Genomic DNA, 6,000 nt, shown 5'->3' with positions numbered 1-6,000 from the left:
ATTTGACAGATTATAACATGACAAATGCAAACCTCACCTTTGGATTGTAAAAGTTAAGGTGAATAAATACATTTCTGTGAATTTGTGAAAGAGCAAATTTCTATGGTTTCAGTTATTGAGTAATGTTTCATGAAAATATATTGGTGAATTTCATGTTCATGTATTCATGCTTGTGAAACTGTGTGCATGAGTGTGTTACCCTTGCTTTTTTTTCCAGTGTCAACGATAATGTATGGCATGCTCATGTATTGCTAATTGTATGTTTTGTACGTACAACTTATGTTTGACTGATCAGTTTTGACAAATGAGTTTGTGATGCACATTTCCAATACAGATACATACTTAAATGTCTTTAAGAATGGTGCCAGTGAAGCACCTTACCAGCACTGCATGTGAAACACACCAAAAATACACAGACATCAATTCACATACCACATTCGAAGGAAAAAAAAAAAAAGGTTCTTTTGAGCACCATTAAATGGTTCTCAGCACTGTCACAATAGCGACACCTTTTTTGGAGCCTGTGAGAACCTTTTTAAATGGTGCCTGTCAGCACCTTTTAACATTGGTGCCCATTAGAACCTTTTCCAATGAAATGGTTCTCATGAGCACCTTTTGAAAAGAGTCAAAAAGGTGCCCATCTTTAGTCAAAAAGGTGCCCATGGGCACCTTTCAAATGGAACTCACGAGCACCATTTCATCGGGAAAAAGGTTCTAATGGGCACCATTTGCAAAAGGTGCCGACAAGCACCATTTAAAAAAGGTTCTCACGAGCACCAAAAAGGGTGTCGCTATTGTGACAGTGCTGAGAACCATTTAATGGTGCTCAAAAGAACCTTTTTTCTTAGAGTGTATAATGTGTACATGTACATGAATATATGTGAGTTTATGCATGTATGTAGATATTCCTATATGCACGCCCATGTACCAACAAAAAGAATTTCCTAAATGAACAATAAATGAATCTGAAATCTGAAATCGGAATGCCATGACGTCTTTAGCAAGACATTTTGTCGCTAAAGCTGCTCTAATTCCACAGAATGGTTACGAAACAAAACAAAATAGAACAGAAAACAGCACGCATAAAACTAGCCAGTTTTAACAGAACTCTAAAATGAACATTTTAATATTACTGCCTGCAAGCCTACATTATAAGACATGGCTATACAACCAAAAACATAACAGATACAAGAAATTTGATGAAGGGTAATATCGAGAGTAAGGCCTTGGTCGAGAACATTGTGGATATTTCAGATCATGCTTTACGATGATGTTTTAACTCACCATTTTCCACGTGGTAGGAATCTGCGGGGTCTTGATATTATGAAGTGGACAAAATAATTTTGAAGTCAGAGTTGCAGTAAGCCGCTACGAAAAGCCTCAGAAGAGCTGATCTGCTATGGAAATGGAATTTGCGCTAGATGCTCAGCTCAAACACGCATGAACGAGCTGTACAATGAGCCATCTGGGAGTCAACTTATGTGCACATAAGTTTGCACGACTCAACAATTCATTGAATTCATAAATCATGTTCAAGAAAAGAATGAACATGCCCACACCAGGTGACTAAACTACTGGGTCCGTGAACTGACACTCTAGGAAACATCCATGTCATTATTTTGCATCGAATGTATTCTATGGATTAATAGGCGTTTAAAAAAAAAATCCACTTTTGATTCTTAATAATTCAGTAACTATATATCAGATAACACTATCATTGATATGGGAGATAGTTGTATAGTGTACAATTTCGTTGGATGTGGTTTAAAACACAAATCAGTTTCATGAAATCCATGATCAATTTCACAGTTAGGTTACAGATTTTGCTCTATTTCCAACCCTCTGTACAAAATTTTCACTTTGCACAGGGGTCAATGGGTGTGTATGGGAGTATGTGGTTAACACCCTGACATTGGTGTTGAACAATAGCCAGGGTTTTAATGCTTTATTATTTATTCATGAGAAATTCCACTATCACAGCTAGTCTTTATTCATTCTAAAATGTGGTGTTTGCAAGCACACGGAAACATGTGCTTACATTTTTCATGTGCATGCATTTTACCCTTAGGCTTTACCGTGCATGAATCCATGAAAAAAAAAAAGGGGGGGGGGGAATCAACCCTTACAAATAAATCGTGTAGTTTGCACCCTTATATATCCGCGAGTTTGCTCTCTAAATGATTTTAGTTTATCATTTCCTTTACGTTCACTTAATAAAATATGCATCTTATACATAAAATGTGACAATGGTATGAATAAAATGACAATGTGACAAACAAACAAACAAAGCAAACAAACAGCAAAAGATATCAAGTGAAGGGGTGAGTGAGAAGGCAATTGGCCTTATTTAAAACTAATCCCGGAAAAGTAAATACATTGTATATACAGAGAAAAATATTGGCACACACACACACACAAACACACACACACACTCACACATACACACACATGCATACACAGACAAAAACATGGACCAGCGCATATTAGCAATACACAAGATGTCATTTTCACAAACACACCCTATCTTGCTAGTCTCTTATAAATTCGTAAAATGATATTGGTAACTTCCAGAAAACCTTTCAAGTAAAATACGTTTTAAAGCTTCCTTAAAACTTTGTACCGTTTTCTTACATTTCACATCAGAGTGGATGGAATTCCAGATTTGAGGGCCTTGAAAAAATATTGACTTTTTTTCTGTCCCGAGATCGAGTCGCAACGAAAATCTTTAGCGTGTAGTGGGGTTTGATTCCATCATCGCACAGTAAGCATGCAGGGAATGCTGTGACATATTCCATTTCGATTGGTCAATACCAGACGAGCAGTCAAGTATTCTTCGTTAGCTTGTTCGCAGACCCTTTCATCAAAGACTCAACTTCATTTAAAGATGCTCCGATGAATGATTATGAAATTATGGAAGAACATCAAGTTTTATGATGTCTTTAAAAAAACATGTACATAGTAGCACCACGACGGTATGCAATATTGTATTCAAGTGTCAATCAACACCATATGGGTCTTTCTTTGAGACTTGTTATGGGCTCAATATTGCACCTTAGCAAGAATGAACCACAAACAGGAAGATATGTCTTTGTAATGGTAATTACGTTTCGACATCCCAACCAATAAGAGATAGGTTAGGTGAATGTTAAAGACACGGGGATACACGAATAGAAATTGCTCCAAAAAAAAAATGAAATAAAACGAATATTATTCTAATAGGCATGCCTGGGCAGTAATCTGATGTTTCTATTGATAGAGAATTCTATTTGAAGATTCATATCAGTTTGCTTTGTCGGAATCATGAGGAAAAGTGATAAAATAAACCGGCTATCCAGGGTACAGTTTAAACACTTTCACATGAAACAGCTCTGATTAACACTTTTGCACAATAATATTTCTGTTCAGAATTAACTTTTGTTTTATATGTTTTTATCTTAAAGTATAGGATTTCATTTGAAGCAAAATATAGCCAAAATTATGTAAACGTCCAAAATGAATCTTCAGATTGCTCAGTGAGACGGCGGCATCGAATCCCGATCAGCGAAGGCACAAAATTAATGCACCTGTGGAATTGTTTTGTACAGCAATAGAAATCTGACGACTATTTGAATAATTACATCCAGTTGGAACTTCATCTGTTAAACCTCCTAGGTTATGTGTACAATGTGATTGGTCAATACCAGACAAGCAATCAGGTATTCTACTTTTGTTTTTTTAGTAGACCCCTTTCATCATGGACTCAACAAAATTTGAAAATATACTCTCGATGAATGATTATAGAATATGAAAGAAATTTAAGTTTCCTGATATCAAAAAATATATGTTCATAATATCAGCACAAGGATATGTAATATTGCATTTTAGTGCCGAGCAACACCATAGGATGGCCTTTGTTTTGAGACTAGTTTGGGGCGTAATATTGCACCGTCAATGACCGTGGCAAGATCGAACCCAAAATGAACCATATAAGAAGCAAAGTTCCACCATTTTCTCAAATCGTGTAGTTTGCACCCATTTTCGCGACTTCGAACCCTTCTAGCTCCCTTATTGAACCTTTTTTTCTTAGTGTGTATATACGATGTTCGAGGGAGAAGATTTTGCACAAACAGTGCTATTCTTTTCCTGCACCCTTTTCAGCCTTAAGTACTATTTGCTCCAAACAATGTCGTTACTCTTTTGCCAACATGATATTGCATTCTCGTAAATCACTGACGGATACGGTATTCATTTTACGTACCCATATGAAATAATACTTCGGTTACTTCCTATACCGTATACGTGATGACTATCTCATTCTATAGGTCTATGCGCTTTGGGCTATCCCGTTTCACAGTGTATACTGGTTATTAGTGTGTATAATGAAGATTTTGATTAGATTGATTAGATTTGATTTGATTTGATTAGGCCTTATGTTGTTTTTACTTTGGTTGGACCCCTTCGAAAAACAGCAGTTTGCTGAAAGGGCTATACATATCCATCCCATGAGTGGTTAATAAATAAATACAATATACAAAAATAGATTACAAGACACATCATTTATTTTGTAAACCACCTCAGCGGAGCAAACTGCTATGGGTAGAGAGAGCGGAAGAATTTGGATCTTCCGTCTGTCAGTCCGTGTGCGCCAATAAATTGGTTCCTATTGTCAAAATATTAGTCAAATTAACAAAATAGAGTCCGACTCCCGTTAGAGCGAAGTCCTCGGGACCGGCAGTATTTTTTTGTTATATCGAAATTTCGATATAGCCGAATTAAAAAAAAAAAGAATAATCAGAGCGGATAATGTTGTGGCCCCAATTTTTGCTTCGTTGAAGTACACTTCACGTGTATGATAGTCCCTACATATACACACAAACACACATGCACGAACTTTTAAAAATTTTATTTCTAAGTAATTTTTATTTCTGATTCTGTATAATGTAAATTGAATATATGACACAATCGGTGTAATTGTGTTAAGAAAACAAAACAACTAAATTGTGGATCTTTTGAAAGTGGAAATCAACTATAATTGCGATGAAATAGCTGAAACTATTTTAGGCCTATGTAAATTCAATACTAAATTATAGTGACGAATAATGACCTACTTTCAAAAAAAAATCGCGAAATGTATGATATAAAAACAAACCGACAAAATAAGAAAAGAAAAAAAAAACTGTCCACCTGTACCCGAAATAAAAATCCTTCCTTTATCACCACACAATGATAGGCGCCACGCCAACCCTTCCAATTAGTCCATGGGCCAGGCCAGATATTGGTACCACCTGAGGTGGCAAAACCTGTTTGGTGTCATTTTGTTTGTCGGGCATATAACTTATGCTTATCAAGTTATGATAGCATTTCCAAATGAGTAGCTTAGTCATAATAAATGAATCTTTAACCAATTTGGTCTCGTTGTTATATTCCTATACTATATCCCTAGACTAACCGCTATACAAGGAAGAGCACTGTCTTCTGTATGTCCACAGGTGTTCTGTTGTAAACGCGGTGCGCTTAGTCTTTATTAAGGGCAGCGAAGGGAGTATCCAAAGGTTACGATGTCCGCGCTTAGTCTTTATTCAAGACGGCGAAGGGAATATCCAAAGCTTATGATACAGTGTATATCCCTTTATCTAAAAAAAAAAGCAGTTCCTCGTGGATTCTGCCGTATTTTTCAATTATTCATCATTTTCCGGTGAAAACGCTATATGGTGAAAACGCTAATGCCTCGCCAATGTCACTTTATTTCCATCCAACAATGAAAGATAATGCAAAAACAATGTACCGGTACACTACAATACATTGCAATAAATAATATTCTAAATGAACAGAGTGATTTTTGTCTAAAACTGATGTATTTGACGAGAGGGTAGTAAAAAAGCAGTATAGATAATCCCTTTTATAGGAACTTTAGATATGATAACGGTACACTGTTTTCTTTCGTTTTTTTCTTTTTTTAGCAGTGCTTACCAGAATATAGTTGTTAATCAGGCAAAATAACAAAACAAAACACACACACAG

Source organism: Diadema antillarum, unplaced genomic scaffold (assembly GCF_040938485.1).
Source record: "Diadema antillarum isolate AM-2024a unplaced genomic scaffold, OU_Dant_1.0 seq00002398_RagTag, whole genome shotgun sequence".
Classification (NCBI taxonomy): Eukaryota; Metazoa; Echinodermata; class Echinoidea; order Diadematoida; family Diadematidae; genus Diadema; species Diadema antillarum.
The sequence above is the reverse complement of the archived record's forward strand: the minus strand, read 5'-3'. Positions refer to the sequence as shown.